Source organism: Mesoplodon densirostris, chromosome X (genome assembly GCF_025265405.1).
Source record: "Mesoplodon densirostris isolate mMesDen1 chromosome X, mMesDen1 primary haplotype, whole genome shotgun sequence".
NCBI classification, from domain to species: Eukaryota; Metazoa; Chordata; class Mammalia; order Artiodactyla; family Ziphiidae; genus Mesoplodon; species Mesoplodon densirostris.
The window spans coordinates 27,083,249-27,102,891 of NC_082681.1; positions in this window are offsets into that span (position 1 = coordinate 27,083,249).

The window sequence follows — 19,643 nt, forward strand, 5'->3', positions numbered from 1 at the left end:
CACATATATACCATGGACTATTACTCAGCCATAAAAAGAAACGAAATTGAGTTATTTGTAGTGAGGTGGATGGACCTAGAGACTGTCATACAGAGTGAAGTAAATCAAAGAGAAAAACAAATACCGTATTCTAACACATATATATGGAAGCTAAAAAAAAAAAAAAAGGTTCTGAAGATCCTAGGTGTAGGGTAGGAACAAAGATGCCAACATAGAGAATGGACTTGAGGACACGGGGAGGGGGAAGGGTAAGCTGGGACGAAGTGCGACAGCAGCATTGACATACGTACACTACCAAATGTAAAATAGATAGCTAGTGGGAAGCAGCCGCATAGCACAGGGAGGTCAGCTCGGTGCTTTGTGTCCACCTAGAGGGGTGGGAGGGAGACGCAAGACAGAGGGGATATGGTGATATACGTATATGTATATACATATACATAGCTATTACTATAACAAAGTAATAGCTGATTTACTTTGTTATACAGAAGAAACTAACACACCATTGGAAAGCAATTATATTCCAATAAAGATGTTTAAAAAAAAAGAAAAGTCCATGGAGTCCAGATTTTTTTAATTGAATATATATATATACCCATATATGACAATACCAATGCCAAGTTAAATCCTTGAGATTAAACCTATTAAACAGATTATCCTCAGCCAGAGTAGTGTATTATTTTTTGGCTTTGATATTTCCTGTCAGCTTACAAAGAATCCATTGTGAATGTCCTGCTTCTAACTTCTCTCAGAGAGAATTTGCTGTTTGAGCACTTTTTGCTGACACTTAGTGTAACTATATTCCATTTAAAGAAAGGGGAATGGAAGAAAAGTTTTCTAGCTAAGCAATATTTATAATATGATATGATTTCAAATACACACAGTACTTTATCTATTTTTTTTAACTCATTAAAAACTCCTTAGTTATTAATGTGTTATGCATCTCACGATTGGCTTGATTTTAAACCCAACCAACTGCATACTGCCTTTCATGACACAAAAATGTTGATTATGTAATATTATTTTTAGGTATCCTTTGATTTCAAATAATTGTATTAAAAATATTTGAGCTATTTGGAAGGATATTTTCAGACTCTAAGAAGAAAACTTATATTGGGCCAGAGCAGGGGGATGCTGTAATTAAAGGAGCATTTGAATAAAAATTAATTTTCTAGTCAGACTTGTTATACTTTATATTGCAATCTTTATCAGCAATACCTTATGGGTATGAGATAAGATAAAAATGATTTGCACTAGGAATATTAAACAGTATCAAAAATTACTTTAAATAGCTGTATTTAGTTAAAAAAATATTAAACTACATCTAAAAATATAAGAGCAATGAAGAAGTTTGTAAATATTCTCTTTCTAGCCTTTAACACTTATTTTAATATCTAGCATACCCACTCTCTAGAGTTGGTAATACCTGCTAGAATGCATTAACTTATGATTGTTTAAATTGATTTTGCTGTTTATCAGCTCTTATTCAGCAAATGGCAAGTTTGCTGACACAGCACTGTACCGTAGATTCGTCCTCCCAGATTCTATCAGTCCTTCAATTCAGTGCAGGTCTATCACGGGTGTTTTAATGGGAAGACCTTTAATGCAGCACTGTAAAACTTCTAGAAATTACATTAGGGACTTTCTGTTGTTTCGGGGGCTTTGAAAGAAACAACCAGATAAGAATAAAATGTAAATAGCCTCACTTAGTCTTTGAAGAAATTTTTACTTGATTTTTATCAGTGCACAAAATGTATTAGGAGTTGGAGTACTAAGGCACACTTATATAATTTTAATACTTCTGAAGGATTTCCTTTTTTTACAAAGGTTAACTTCTGCATATAGTTTGTTTGTTATTCTAAGTTTCTTAATTCAAAGCAATCAATTCCTTGTCATCTCTTTTAAAAGCCTGCTCTCATTTATAAAGGCTACTCATTTTTTCTACTCTATGGATTATTCTTCACCACTATTCTACCATAGCCATCTTCTCAGCCTTACAGTTTGATCAAGTGGAACATAGATCTTTTGTTTATGTTCAAATTGGGATTTGCCCTATTTCTGTCCTTTGTATGTTATAACAGAGAATTGAAAATTGGCAGTTAATAACATGATAGAGTGGACTAAGTGTAACAAAATTTTTAAATAGCTTTACTTTCATCCAGAGTATAAAGCTGTTGTCTTTTCTACAGCTAACTCTTCCTAATGTGTTCTTTTCCAATTCCCTCAAGCCTACTCCAGAACATTTACTGAATTGTTATGCCTTCTTATTTTCGATTTCTTCCTTTCCAGTGATTTCCTCTCTTTGGCATGTAGGAATACATAGGACTGTCCATTTTAAAAACACCTTCTCCAAGCTGGTAATTCCTCAAGCTAGTGTGCTGTTTTCCTCTTTTCTTTCAAACTTTTTGAAAGACTATTCAATTCTGGAACATTCTCCACTTGCTTTCACTTTCCAATCCACCACAATAGTTTTTGTCTCAACTACTTTACTGAAACTGTTAGTTGTCATTGACCTCCTTTTTAGTTTTAAACCAAAGACCCCTTGATTGCTAAATCCAGTGGCCACTTAAGTGCCTCCCCTACTTGATCTATCTTCAGCACTTGATAAGAAAGTCCTCCAATATATTTCTTTCAGAAATTCCTTCTCATATATTTTTTCCAGGTTACTACTTTCAAACTCACTCTCCTACCATTCCATCTTATCAATTTTCTTTGCTGAATTCTTTTCCTCCAACTTCTAAATATCAATGTTTGCCAAAAGTTTTATCTTTAGCCATCCATTCTTGCTCTATATGCTTTTCCAAAGAAATTATGCAACCAAATCACATTATATGCAATTTATGTACAGATAGCTTGAAAATCTATCTCTGCACACTTGATCTATATTTCAGACATAAATGGACTTACTAGAAGTATCCACCAGGTGCTTCAAATATAGCATATCCCAAATCAAACCCATATTTACAATCAAAACCCATTCTTACTCCTGTATTCCATATCTTATATACTGTCATCTATTTCTTCCCCTCTCAAGCGCTTAGATTTATCATTGACTCTTTACTCCCCTTTAATATCCACATCTAATATGTCATCTAACTCAACCAATTTTACCTCTTAAATACCCTTCATATATGTTTATCCTCTCCATTCCTACTTTTACTATTGAAGGAATTCCTACTTTTGCCACCCAAAATATGCTGCTTTGCCATATTGATTATTTTGAGTTGAAGGCATTTGAGAAAGGGTAAATGCAGAAAGGGGTCTTTGACCTCGCCTTTTTACATAAAAGCAGGTCATAAAATACTTCATGAGAAAGGCACCCTCACTGTACCAGGAAGAGAAGAATATCTTATCACCCAAGACTGAGAGTTGATGCCAAAATGGATCTGTACAAACAAAACTACTAAAATAATCCTTATCTTCTGTAAATTTCCCCCATACATTTTTTACTCACTGTCCCCAAATTTACTGCCCTTAGCTCAAACCACTGTCCCCACACTTACTACCCTTAGCACATGAGTAGGTAAAATAGAAGGTGGAGAAAAGACGTTTCTGGGACTCTGTGATGTGGGAGCCTCATGCACTGTGGTTCCAAAATCCGTTGGATAAATCCTAATGTGGGCTACAATTAGATTGAGAGAATATAGAAATGCAAAAATTGATACGATTAAGGTGGAAGTTTGGATGAAAATTGGAATGTTTAAACAGACTTCATGAAAAGGAGTCTTGTCTCCTTTACTTGAATGTTTTATGGGAAAGGATATTGTGTCTGACTGGGGAGCACTTATTCTACCTAGTACTATAAAACCAAAACCTGTTGATGAAGTACAAACAGAGGCTACAGTTAGAAATATAAGGATTGATGGGATTAAAGTGAAAGTCTGGACAAAAATTGGTATGTTTGAATAGGCTTTATGTGAAGTGGTTGCATTTCTTTCACCTGAATATAATATGTAATACAGGGATGGATACTGTGGCTGACTGGAGAACAGTTCCTCTACCTAGCATTGTAAAACAGAAGGCATGCAAATCTGCCCTTCAAACAATATTAATTGGACATGCTAAATAAGAATGAATAAAGTTACCTGAGCCCACAGAGTACAGAATAGAACTTGAAGTGCTGGGACAGACAAGTTCTCTGTACAAGAGCCATACATGGAGCCTAGACTGGGACTCATGGCAGAAGTGCTTCCCAACAATGATTACTGGAACTTTGGACTGGAGAATTTCCATTTGAGGGGCAAGTACTAGCTTGTAATCTGACATTGATTGAAACTGCCCTTATGATTGAAGGACACAAATAATTTTGAAACTGGAAATATCCATAATGTTATGGGTGATATTGGAGAAATGTTTTTAATGGGAGGGCGGTGCCCAGAAAAATTCCATAATAAAATGGTAATGATTTATATAGGAACATACTACTGAGGAAACACAGGGAGTTTACTCAGTGTATCAAGCAGGTAAACTCTTTTCCCCCCCAAGACTGACTCTGGAACCATGTGAGGATCTGCCGGATTTTATTGTCAGTTGGAGGAGGCCTTTAAGCAGCTCTTAACTGAACAACAAAGAGCTATTTGGTTTATGGATGACAGTTCCAAAGTGAGTGAACAACAATCTGTTTGATATGCCACCACTGTGATCAAAGAAGAGAAAACCAAAACAGCACAATGGGCTGAGTTTTATGCTGTTGTCATGATGTTTGGGATTTTACTGACTCACAGGCACTGGTCAGTGGCCTGGCTATTTGGTCAAGAAGAGCGCAATGGAAAACTGTGCTAGGAAAGCTATGCCTGTATGAGGCATGGCCCTATGGAAAGCACTATGAGAATTTGAGGGGTGAATTAAAATAGGATATGTCAATGCCCATCTGAAGAATCCTCTTCTAAGTTTGGAAGGTGATTGGAATCAACTAGTAGATATTTGGTCTGCTTACCTAAGGTCTTTTTTGAGTCCATGAAACGAATGGATATAAGGCAATTGCAGCAACACAGAGATAGACTGAATCTAGACATGTTCCTCTTGCAGCCTTTGAGGCCGAAAATGCCAATAAGAGCTGTTCTGTTTGCCAGAAAGAGAGACACACTGCAGATTCTGAGGGTGGGGGGGAGGGGGCTTAAAGTAGCTGTCAATTCAGACGGGGTCCTGACAGAAATAGACCTTGAGTCCAGACTGGGCTTTGCTCACCCAGTATTAGATGCACATGCTTAGAGTACTATAAAAGAGCTGAAACAGAAGATATTGCAACAATTTGGACCTCTGAGTCACATTTCTTCAGACAAAGAACACACTTTAGAGCCCATAATGTCCAAAAATGGGCAAAGAGATAGTCTCCTGAGAGTAACAGTTTGATAAAGATTTGGAGCTGGCAACTGAAACATGGGTTCCCTAAAACAGGAGGAGATACAGGCATGAAAGGCTGGCTTATGTGCTTTATGAGTGTGTGTTCACCCTCAACATGAGGGGTGCTAAGGGAATGTCCCCATTAGATATTCATCTGTTTCTCTGGATCTGTGGAAGAAGGGAAAGGGGAGGATGCTGGTATGACTATGCAATTCTTCTCAAAAGGGGAGGATGCTGGTATGATGACTACACTTTTTCTTCCCCACATCAGTTCAGCTCTCTTTTTCCTACCCAATACAGTGGTCACAGGGCCAGAGCTGAAACTGCAAGTGCCAGGAACAGGGATGATTTCCTAAGAAAAAAAAAAATTATATATATATGTAACTATATATTCAAACCTTCATGTCAAAATCCCTAAGCAGGTTATTAATTTACCCCATCTGGCAAAATTGGATTTTATAATTAATGCAGCTATATTGTCTAGTGATATAAATAGCCCATTAGTTCTGTACCTATGTAACCCTACCCTATATGAATGGGAATGGACTGAGGGGGAGGTACTTGCTACACTAGTACTGCTGCCTGTAATCTAGACCAGCACAGTGGCTGAACTTAATGTCCCTTCGAAAAGTGGAAAACTTTGGGTATAAATAGAGATAAGTAGGAATAGTAGCTAATGATAAAGGATTGAATAAATGTGTTAAGTAAGAGGGAGGTTCAATATTAGATTAATACCTTGAAAGAGGCTCAGAGCAAGAGATGACATTGACTCTTAGCTCAAATATTCCAGACGCTTGAAAAGGTAAAAATATAAATTACTGAGTCTACGCTTGCGTTTGGAACTTGACAAGATCAAATGGAAGCCTGCAAATCTGACTGGCCCACCCTGGGAGACATTTTCATAGGATATGATGAGCTGAATTAATTATTAATGAGTGAATGGACTCCAGTAATGTGCCAGTATCTTTTGACTTTGATGATACTTTTACCATATGGGCACTGTGGGAAAAGATCAGCGGGTTGCCTGTGGTATGATAATATATATATATATATATATATATATATATATATATATATATATATATATATATAATATAAATATATATATATAATATATATATAATATAAATATATATATATTTGGTCTATTTATTGTCCCTGGCCCTTGAACAGAACTCCTCAAACACTTGGAATTTCCTGAGTGATCCAGTGTCTTTTGTTATTTATAACAAGCTACTTTCCACCATACCGGAGGAGTTTATGCTAATGAAGTGACTCTTGGCAGCCCTTAGATAGTTTCAGGATGGGGGCTAGCTGCCAGAGAAATGAAGCACATGATTACAGGTTAACTTTCAGCCCCACTCCTCAACCTCCACAGAAGATGAAGGGCTAGAGATTGAGTTTAATCATTAACGGCCAATGATTTCATTAAACATGCTTACGTAATAAAACTTCATTAAATACTCTTGAACAATGAAGTTCAGGGAACTTCTGGGTTGGTGAGCATCTCAGTGTTCTGGGAGGGTGGTGTGCCTGGAGAGGTCAAGGAAGCTATGTGCCCCTCATCCCCATCTCTCCATACCTTACCCTGTGCATCTCTTCCGTTTGTTTATTCCTCAGTCGTACCCTTTATAATAAAACTGTAATCATAAGTACAGTTGACCTTTGAACTGCATGGGTCAACTTATACATAGATTTTTTTTCAAAAGTAAAGCCTACAGTACTGCATGATCTACAGTTGGTTGAATCCACCGTTGGAGCCATGAATGTGGAAGAACCATGGATACAGAGGACTGACTATAAGTCATTCAAGGAATTTTGACTGTGCAAAGAGTTGGTGCCTCCAACCCTTGTGCTGTTCAAGGGTCAACTGTATAGTGCTTTCCTGAATTCTGTGGGTTGTTCTAGTGAATTATTAAACCTGAGGGGTGGGTTGTAGGAATTTCCAAATTTATGGCTGGTTGGCCATAAGTTAGGTGGCCCAAAGGACTTATGAGTGGCATCTGAAGTTAGGGCAGTATTCTGGAACTTGAGCCTTAATTTATGGGGTCTGCATTAACACTGGTTAATGTCAGATTTCCATTGACTTCTGGGACACACAGATAGTGTTACAGAATTGAGAGCTGTTGGAATGACAAGGTATTTGGTGTCAGATAAAAACAAATAATACTAAACGAGGGACCTCTATGTGGCACTGTGTCCTCAGTAGAAAGAATACATATGGGTCCAGGAATGAAGGAGTAGAAGCAGGACTGGACCTGCGTATCATCATTGCCAATGACACACTAGAGGACTTTGTGCTTTCTGTCCCTGCAACTCTGGGATCTTCAGAGATAGAGGTCCCAAAATGGGTGCATTTTTGCTCTGTGCCAATAAATTATAATCTACAACTGCCACCAGGGCACTTTGGACTCTGTGTTGAGGGAACAACAAGCCAGAAGAAGAGTTATTATTTGGGGCAGAAGTAATTGACACTGATAACGAGAGAGGAAATAGGTTAACTCTTACACAATGGGGACAGGAAGGAATATATGTGGACTCCAGATGATCCACTTGGGTTCCTATTGGTATTTCCTTGCCCCATTGTAACTAAATGGACACATGCAGCAACTCCTACCAGGCAAGGATCTGATTACTAGGGCTTAGACTCTTCAGGCATGAAGTTTTGAGTCACACCACATTGACCCCAAGACCTTTGAGATGATAGCTAAGGATGAAGGCAATTTAGAAGGAATAGTGGAGGAGGGAGAGGATGAGAATCTCAGACCAACTACAACAATAGGAGCTCTAGTTTGTCCCACTAGTATCTCTCTTCTAAGTATCTCATCAGAAATAGAGGTTCAAGACAACTGTGGAGGAGCTGTTTCCCTGAACTTGCATGGAGAAGTGCATCTGTGCAGTGTAAGTGGTGGACTGTGGCCTTGCTGGAGGTGCAGTGGTCACACTGTCCCTTCAAGAGAACCTGCTGCAGGATAGTGACCTCAGCATCATGGCAGCATAAGATGCTCCCTCTTTTAATCTCTCCTTTTTAAACAACAAATCATACATCCATCCACAAACAAAAGTGCCTTTGTGAAAGCTGTTGGATCTAGTACATATGCCAAGGGACCTAGAAAGTGTCTCATCCACCTGTGCATCAGGTAATAGGCATACAGACATTGGTGAGGACTGTGGAACCAGCAGAGCCAATGAACCAGCCCAGACCCCTCTCAGGAAAAAAAAAAAAAACACCTCCACAGTAAAAGAAACAATCAAAAATTAAAATGGTAACCTATGGAATGGGAGGAAATATTTGCAAACCATATATTAAATAAGGGGTTAGTATCCACAATACATAAAGAACACATACAACTCAGTAACAAAGAACACAAACAATCCTGGATGTGGAGAAAAGGGAACCCTTATACACTGTTGGTAATTCAAATTGGTTCAGCCACTATGGTTGACATTCCTCAAAATATTAGAAATAAAACTACCATATGATCCAGCAATTCCACTCTGGGGTATATCCCAAAGTAGGATATTGAAGAGATACATACACTTCTATGTTTACTGCAGCCTTATTTACAACAGCCAAGATATAGAAACAACCTGTGTCTGTCAATGAATGAATGTATAAAAATGTGGTGTATATATATATATATTCAATGGAATATTATTCAGCTATGAGAAAGAAGGAAATCCTGCCATTTGCAATAACATGGGTGGACCTTGAGGGCATAATGCTAAGTGAGATAACTAAGACAGAGAAAGACAAATACTGTATGATATTTATATAATCTTAAAAAGCTGAACTTGTAAAAACATAGAATGGTAGTTACCAGGGGGTGGTGGGTAGGAGAATTTGGGAGACGTAGTTTAAGGGTACAAATTTGTAACCAGTAGATAAATAAGTCCTGGACATCTAATGCACAGCATAATGATTATAGATGACAATACTGCATTGTAAACTTCAAAGTTGCTAAGAGACTAGATCTTAATTATTCCCACCACCAAAAAGAAATGATAATTATATGACATGATGAAGGTTTTAGCTAACGCTATGGTGGTAATCATATTGTAATATATAAATGTATCAAATCAACATGATGGACACCTTAAACTTATTCAATGTTATATGGCAATTATAGCCAATACAAATTTTAAAAAAGAAACAAGCTAAGAAGCCATAAAAAACACAAATGAGGGGCTTCCCTGGTGGCACAGTTGTTGAGAGTCCTGCTGCCGATGCAGGGGACACGGGTTCGTGCCCCGGTCCGGGAAGATCCCACATGCCACGGAGCGGCTGGGCCCGTGAGCCATGGCCACTGAGCCTGCGCGTCCGAGCCTGTGCTCCACAACGGGAGAGGCCACACAGTGAGAGGCCCGCGTACCACACACACACAAAAAAAACCACAAATGATCTTAATGTATATTGTTAAGTGAAAGAAGCCAGTCACAAAAGGGTACATACTGTATGATTCCAATTACATGACATTCTAGAAAAGGCAAAGTTATAGAGATATTAAAAAACCAGTGGTTGCCATGAGTTGGGGTTGGGGGCGGGGATTTGAAAAAGGGAAGCACAAGAAATTGTTAGTACAGTGAAACTCTTCTGTATGATACAATAATGGTGAAAACATATCACCATACATTTGTCAAAACCCACAGAACATTACAGTACAAAGTGCAAACCTTAACGTATGCACTCTTTAAAAAATAATTTAGGAGTTCATGAGGATGAAATGAAAAATGTGACAAATAATATTAGTTTATTACAAATGTATGAAACTAATTCACTGAAGGAGGTGGGGAAATAAGATACTGACCTAAGTAATTTTAGAAATGACTGGAGTCTGTAAGATTAAAGGCAAAAGGAAATGTTCATAATCAGTGTACTCTAGTTGATAATGATTTCCCCCACAGGGGTATGGAATAACAATGCTGGTATGTGTGTGTGTGTGTGTGTGTGTGTGTGTGTATATATATATATATATATATATATATATATATAGGAATTAGACAAGTAAACTCATGGATGTTGAATGGTGGGAGCCAGGTTTCTCACAATTGAAATGGGAGGTTACAGATAAGCAAGAGGAGGAGGAATGATAGATATGGTAACAAACTAGTGTTAGAGACATCTGTATGAACCCATGTTTAGCATAATATAGTTATAGATGGGTTACACACAGAAATATTTACAGTTATGTGTGTATATAAAATATAGTATACACACATATATTTCCTCTCTCTTTCAGCTAAGAAGGCCCAGAAGCAATGACAGCCTAGAAACAATGAGTACACCTAGTACCCAGATCTTGGTTTCTTGGAGAAAGTGCTGAAACTTGGGCTTGGGCAGGAAATGTACAACATGAGTTGGAGCACCTTGTACTGCAAGAAATGAAGAAAGGAAGTTGTCAAAAAAATCTACATTGATGAGTGTATATTAAATGGACAGAGGAGTCTCCTGAAATGGCTCCTGAAATGGTCAAACTGGATGAATTTGAGCAAAAAAATAAATTAGTGTTGGGTTATAACCCAAAGTATAAAATTAATAGCCATGAGTTCATACTAATATAAATAAATGGGGGAAGACATCGATCTTCTCTGAAGTATTCCAAGTAATTTATGCAGAAAGTATCCCCTCAAGGAAGTACAGAGGTCCCTACTCCTTAAGTATGGGCCACAGAGAGTGACTTCCTTCCAAAGAGTACAGTATGGAAAAAGGTTTTATTTATTTATTTTTTTGGAAAGAGGTTTTAAAAAGAAACTTTACAGAGCAGAAATTGAGACACAGAAGTAGAGAACAAACATATGGACACCAAGGGGGGAAAGTGGCAGGAGGTTGGGGTGGTGGTGTGATGGATTGGGAGATTGGGACTGACATGTATACACTGATGTGTATAAAATGGATGACTAATAAGAAAATAAATAAATAAACATTAAAAAATAATAATTAAAAAAAATAACTTTACAGTGGAAAACTCTGATAAACACCACCTCAGCTAGATAATCAAGACTACTGTAACAATTTACCATCAACTAGGCAGCTTCAAACAAGAGAAGTGTATTCTCTTTCAGTTCTTGGAACCAGAGTCCAAACTGAGTCTTATGGGGCTACAGTCAAGTGTTCAACAGTGTTGGTTCCTTCTGGAGGCTCCATGGGATAATTTGTTCCTTATCTTTTCCAGCTACTTGTTCTGTTGTCACATTGCCTTCTCTTCTGTAGTCAAATCTCCCTCTGCCTCCCTCTTATAAGGGCATTTGTGGTTACATTTAGGGCTCATCAGGTAAGAGAGATAATCTCCCCATTTCAAAATTAACTTAATGACATCTGCACATTACTTTTTGCCATATTAAGATTAACTTCTCAGGTTCCAGGGACTAGGACATGGATATCTTTGGGGCAATTATTCAACCCAGCACACTAACCATGCGAAAAGACATCAGATACGTCCCAGCTGACAGATATTCTACAAAATATCTGGCCAGTACTCCTCAAAACTGTCAAGGTCATCAAAAACAAGCAAAGTCTGAGAAACACAGCCAAGAGGAGTCTTAAGAGATGATAACATGTAGTAAAATATCCTAGATGGGATCTCAAAGAGAAAAAAACTATTAGCTAAAAGCTAACGAATCTGAATAAAGTGAGATTCTGTTAATAATAATGGTTGATATAGGCTCATTAATTATAAAAATATACTATCAATAGATTAATGTAAAATGTTAATAATAAGGGAAATTGGATGTATTGTACATGAGAACTCTGTACCATCTTTGCCATTTTTAATACATCTAAATATATTCTAAAATAAAAAGTTTACTTTAAAAGTTAAAAATGTTTTATTTATAGTCATTTCAATTATGCCAAAAACAATGTAAGTCTAAACGAAGTCCAGAAGGAAGCACATAAAACATCCAAAGTCAATTTTAATGACGGTTACTGGTCTGAGACATGATTTTCATATTAAAAGTGAACATAATTATTATTAATGTAAATTAAAATTGCTTGAATTTTCAAGCTAAAAATGAGATTCCAATATTGATGGTCATTGTGGATCTGTTTGTGATCATAAATGATATTGCAGCTGGCCACCTTGTGCTTAAATCTTTGTTGCACTTCAAATTGTTTCTTTAGGACAGATCCTAAGAAGCAGATAGAATTACTAGTAGATATGATACTTTAAAAAAAGATTATATATATTTATTCTCCCATAAGCCAGTCCTTTGCAATTTATTCACCGCTTTTCTGTCTAGCAAGTTTTTCCAAATCTAGAGATTAGTTAAATATGTGCCTATATTTTTTCTGATATTTAAGTCTTATATATTAAACTTTCCCATCTTGTACTCATACAGAAGAATTTAAAATTTCTGGTTGTTAAAAAGGATGGAATTTAGGAGAGTAAAATTATCTTTCCATAATGTTTTGGTTATTGATTCTTAAGTATATTTAGTTGCATCGAAAATCTGAAATCACGAGTAGCTTATTTTTCTTGATCTTCAAGCTGAAGAGAGATTCCCAAAAGAGTACTTGCAGAGATTAAAGTCTATTTCTGATTTAGGTAACCTCCTCCAGCTTCAGGTTGAAGTACTCATCGGCTGGGAACTAAAGAAAATATGTCCTTACGGGAAGCGAGGTTAGGTTCTTATGATAGCTCTGGCAATACCTTGATTACGTCCCCAGTGAATATGTACCCAAGACACAGGAAAGTATTCTTTTAAAAGAACAATATTTGATCTACTACAGTTTATGATATAAACATCTTATAACCTATTTATTTTCAATTTATATTTATTTAAGAAAAATTTAGATGTTTGACTAGATCTTTATTGTATTTATTAACAACTCTTGACCACATGAAATAATTATTTTAGTAAGTGGCCTTGCACAGCTAGAGGACTAGATGATTACTCATGCTACTGGAAGAGATTGATTTGAATAACAACAGACCATCTCTAAATAACTTTTTTTTGTTGTTTTCACTTCTTGTTGTGGTAACAGTAAGAGGTGAAGGTCTCAAGAATCTATTAAAAGTGTTACATTTGTTAAGGCTTAATGGAACACTTTTTAATCATGATACAAATAAGCAAATTACAGAATCATACAGTGAGAATGGGATTCTCCTTTGACAATGTTAATTACATCTGTTTTAAAAGATTTTATGCAGAAGTTTAAAAAATAATTCTATTTTGGAAAATTTATCTCATATACTTGAGGGATAAGAGCAAAGATTATTTGCATGTAAAATAAAGGGTAGCTTAATGGCTGGTGAGAATTCTACCACTGAACCACCCAGGCACCAAAATGGTAGCTTAATGATCTATCATATAACCGTATCAAAATATTCCATTCCCACATTATCTTTATTCTTTTAATTTAAGTCATAAAAGACTAGGTTCTGTTTTCTCAGGATGGAGAGTGGGGAAGGCATTATTTAAGAAGAAAATTCAATGTATTTTTAAAGTTATATTTAATTTTCAAGCATGCTAGCTCTCCTCAGTGTGAATAGGATCAAGCCCACTAATTCTGAACTAATTTGTGCCGATATTTCAAGTAAGGTTGCACTGCATTAATATCCAGTGACTATTTTTTCATACAGATTATATGTTAAAAAATTTTCCTTTTGCTTTCTTTAATTCTAAATCATTGAGTGTATTAAATATTTCTAGTAAGAGAACATTTTTTAAAAAATATTTTAATTTAATGGGAGTATAGTTGATTTAAAATGTTGTGTTAGTTTCAGGTGTTCAGCAAAGTGATTCAGTTATACATATACATATATTCATTCTTTTTTAGATTCTTTTCTCATATAGGTTATCACAGAATATTGGGTAGAGTTCCCTGTGCTATACAGTAGGTCCTTTTTGGTTATCTATCTATGTATAGTAGTGTGCATGTGTTCATCCCAAGCTCCTGATTTATCCCTCCCCCCACCTTTCCCAGAGAACATTTTCTTTTCTGTATATTCTTAAAAACAATATGCCAACATATCACTGAACTCAGATTTTGTGTTCACTCCCAAAGGAATGGTTGTAATTTGTAAAGGGAATAAGACACTGGGAGACAGAATTATTGTTATAAGAGTCAGGAGATCTGGACTTTAGTCTTATGTCTGCTACTAATTCTCTGGTTGACTTTGGGAAGGTCACTTATTCATCTGATGCTTGTCTCTTCTTTTGGAAAAAATAATACAAGAATTATTTTTTAAGTTTCGTTATACCTTAAATACTATATTAACCAGATGTTTAAGTTGTCGCTAAGACCAATACATTCTCACGTTTCATGTGGACTACAACAGTGATCTTCTAACTGGTCCCTGCTTGGTATGCTGGTCCCTCCATTCCTTTATTTCCATATCGCAATAAAATGATGTTTCAAATATACATTGGATATATTTATATCTGCTTTCCATTGCGGTTAGAATAAAATCCTAACTCTTTTATCATAGCCCATGAAACCCTATAGGAACTGTCCCGCAAACTTTGACTTGTATCCCACTCTCCATTTCAGATACATATACCTCTGCCAGTTCTTCACACATAATAAGCTAAGTCCTGCTTATGGCCTTGGCAAATGCTCTTCCCTCAACCTGAAACACTTTCCTGAAATCTTTACATGATTGACTTGTAGTTATTCACATCTCAGTTCAAATATCACCTACCCAGAGAGTCCTTCTCTAATGTCCCCTCAAGAAAATACCACCACCTGACCCTAAACCTCTTTATCACAGAACCCTGTTGTTCACCTCCTTCTGAGCACTTTGCCACACTCTATAATTATGGCATTAATTTAATTACTGAATTATGCCTGTCTTCCCCCACGAAAATGTACAACCTGGCTTGTACACTAATGTATGAACAGTGCCTAGAAGGGTGCTTGTCACAGAGTTTTAAGTGCTCAATAAATGTTTGTTGAACTAAGGGATTTAACCTTTTTAGTATTGCCTTTTGTATAAAAAAGAATGTAAGTCAGATTTATTCCAAATTAAAAAAATACATTTCTTATCATTAAAAAAATCTACACTTCAAAATTAATATTCATAGTAATAATGTTCACTCTTGATATCTTTACCGGCAAGTCCTATCACTTGAATGCTGCTTATTTCAAACTGCCATTCAGAAAATATGAACACTTTGCATTATAAACTAGTAGAGATTTAAAGCATATACTAAAATGCTGTAAACTTTAGTACAGCAAATCTGTCATTTATTTATAGGAAGTCACTGATGATATGCCACGTGTTTTTTCCCAACTGTACCCATAATTCACTGTTTGTAAAATATTTACACTTTGCTAATCTCTCAATAATATTTCATTTTGGCATGATAAGAAAAAATGTCATTGAAATTGAATACCTTCCCATAGTCAATGTGCTCTGATGAACCTGACAAAATATTTTAACCCTGCTTTTCAACTCCTCTAAAAATAAACTCTAGATATGCCTTAATTTCTAAGTACTTCTTATAACTATATTAAGTATAACATAGAACCATATTATATATACAACAAAACTTAGATATATTTTATTATATATAATGCATAGCTATAAATGTATACAATAAAACATATGCAGTTCTAAAATAACATTTTTTAAACAATCTAAATTTATATTAACATAAAAAACTTATTTTTTGTTGGGGTTTTATTGTTATCTTTTAATTATCTATTTCTAATTTACTGAAATGTGGTGAGAGAATGTGATCTCGTGATATGGATTTTTGAAATCTATTGAAAATTGCATTTCTCAAACATTATATATACACACTTGAAAATAATGGGTATGCTTTGCTTGCTGGGGTTTATCAATGCTTATTAGATTAAGCAGATTAAGCTTATTCATTGTATTTTGAATTCTATATCTTTACTGATATTTTAAAGTTTTTTGATCTATCTTTTATTATCAAGGTTATATTATATTCATGCATTTTTAAGCCAATTTCTCCTTGAAGAGACAAAGCATTTTACTTCAAAACACTCTAAAATAGTGGTTCTCAAATGTTAGTGTACACCAGCATCATCTGGGGTTTCTGGTAAACCATGATTGGTGGTCCCACTCCCAGAGTTTCTGATTCAGTAGGTCTGGGGTGGGGCCCAAGAATTTGCATTTCTTACAAATTCTCAGGTGATGCTGATGCTGCTGATCCGAGACCACATTTTGAGAACCATTATCCTAAAAGTGGATTTTCATCCTGGCTGCTAATTATAATCAACTGACGGGACTAAAAAGTGAAAATACCAGTGTTTGGACACCAAATATGACCAGAAAATTTAAGGGTAGGACCCAGGCTCCAGAAACTTTTTAAGATTCCCCAGGTTAATTCATTATGTAGCAGGAGTTGAGAACCATTAATCTAAAACATGTTTGAATCAATCTGACTTCACAATGTGTGATTAATATTCATCAAAGAGTAGTTTCTCCACACTTGGTTACCTCTAATTTGTCTAGAAATGTCCCCTTACTAGGTTCCTTATACCACTTTCCAATCTCCTTAGATTTTTCACTTACACAGACTTCACTGAATGACCATTACATGTAAAACACTATACCAGCTTGCTTTGTTTATACCTATATTTGTGTTCCTTTTTTGTGTAGTTCTTTATCCTTATTTCAATTCATTATCATCTGAATAATAATAATCATCACAACAACAATAATAATGATAGTATTAACTATGTATCAGGCACTGTTCTAAGTGCTTTCCATGTTTTGACTCATTTACTCCTCATACAACCTTATGAGGTAGGAATTATTATTTCTATCAAACAAATGAGGAAATTGAGGCAAACAGAGCTTAAGTTAACCAAGGTCACCATAGTATTATAATAAGTGGCTGGAATATGAACTTAGATATGCAGTCTGCTTTGAGCTACTAACAATCAGAAATTAAAGTATCTGTAAAATTAGAGACACTGGAAAAATATTGTTTATCCAAAAATTGATTTGCAGCTTTGCTTAAAAATTGTATCTCCCATTGTTTGTTTTAGTATGAATGCTTAGTAGAGTTTTTCATTCCAAAAAAAAATTTTTTATTCCAAAATGGAGACCATTCTCAATCATAAACTGCATAAATCATATTCTTTGATTCTATACATTTGAACAGGAGACATAATTTTTTATATTAATATGCAGAAATCAATGCAACACTATCATATATTTTTATACTGCAATTTTCAAAATTCTTTGTATGACAAATAATTATTGTACACATAGAACACAGGTTGTGTAGGAAACCTTTTAACCTAAGTCTTTGATTTATATAAAATGCCCAGAATATTGCTAATCAGTACCTGTATTAGTCAGCTTGGGATGTTGTAACAGAATACCACAGACTGGGTGGCTTAAACAACAGAAGTTTATTTTCTCACAGTTGTGGAGGCTAGAAGTCCAAGATCAATGTGTGGCAAATTCAGTTTCTGGTGACAGCTCTCTTCCTGACTTTCAGAAGGAAAGCCACTATGTGCTCACATGATCTTTCCCCTGATTTCTGCAGAGGGGCGAGGGGCTTGAGGTTGAAGCAATTGCCATTGGCCAATGATTTAATCAATTATGACTATGTAATGAAGCCTCCATAAAAACCCCACATGACAGTTTTTGGCCCTTTTTGAAGAGCTTTCATGTGGGGGAACCAGAAGCTCCTTTGTTCCAGACCTCAGCTCTGTGTATCTCTTCATCTGACTATTGATTTGTATCTAGTAATCTAGTGAGTAAACTGGTTTTCCTGAGTTCTGTGAGCAGTTCTAGCAAATTAATCAAACCTAAGGAGGGAGTCATGGGAACCTGTCTTATAATCAGTAGGTCAGGTACCAACCATTGGAATTGAGTCCAGGAACGCTTTTCAGGTATCTTTAAATTCTGTCTTAATTAAATATAAATAACAGGCTGTAGTCATAAAGGATGTGATATATTTTGATATTGCTAGAAACGTGTCATGTATAGATTGACAACATGCAATAAATCAGTCGAAATAATTCCAAACCAATCAATTTATTTGTTGAATGAATCTCTGTCAGGGTTGAAATTAGGAAGGTAAAGATAGAGAGAGGTGATATTCTAGTCACAATAGATTAACGTTCTAAAATTCAAATGAAAACCTCCCATTCAGCTGAGAAATTTGAGCACTTTAATTCCTCCCATTCCAATCTCAAAATTTCCATTCAAATTACCAAAATCATATAGAATATATTTAAAAAGTATCTGTACTCTCTCTGGTACCAATGACATTCATATGTCAGAAATGTCTGAGTCAAGAGAAGCTGGATTGAGAGAAAGGTCCCCCAAAATATGGTTCACTTAATGTAAAGAATAAGATTCACTCTTTGCTCCCACATCTCTATACTTTGGAAATAATTGGAAGAGGCCTCTTAGCTCACAGTGACTAGATTTGGAAGCAGTTATAAGATGGCAGGCCAATCTTGATCATGTCAGCAATTCTGGGAAACAGACCAGGTGCACAGGTAATTCAGAGAAAGCACCCTGCAGCTCTATACACATTGGACCAACTCTGTGCTGTGTAAAAGCAGGGGTACTGCAGACTGGTAAGATGAATCTATTCTGGCTGACCTTTTGCTGTCCTAAGATACACAGATAGCTATAAAGACTATAAGCTCATTTTATATCTGGCTGAGTTTTTACCTAATCCCTTTTTGTTTCTGACTTCTAATATTCCAATGAAAACAATGTTTGTAAGGCTCCGTTTTGTGTGAAAAGAAAAACGAAACCAACTGCAGTGTGTGTGTGTGTGTGTGTGTGTCTCAAAATAACGAATCCCAAAACGTTCAAAAAAGTTCATTTCCAGGTGTTGGGGAATGGAGGACACAGGGATTGGTGGGGTATTAAGTTTCTATATTTTCTTTTTATATTCCTATATTATTACATTTTAAAAATTGTCTCTTAAAAGGAAAATAATAGATGAAAGTGTATATAAATTTAGAGTAGGGAAATACTGTTTAAGCCTAACATCTAGGGTAACAATGGCATTGATATTTAGCATTTGAATAACTTGACATCAAAATATAAAATAATATAAAAGGAAAGAAAAGGAAGGGAAAATAATTTTTAAAAATTGAAAGGCCAATAAAAAATTGGGGAAAAAATTTCCATGATATGATGAAGAAATATTTTCCTTAATACATACAGGTTCTTAAAAATCAATAAAACAGCTTCCCTGGTGGCGCAGTGGTTGAGAGTCCGCCTGCCGATGCAGGGGATACGGGTTCGTGCTCCGATCCGGGAAGATCCCACATGCCACGGAGCGGCTGGGCCTGTGAGCCATGGCCACTGAGCCTGTGCATCCGGAGCCTGTACTCCGCAAGGGGAGAG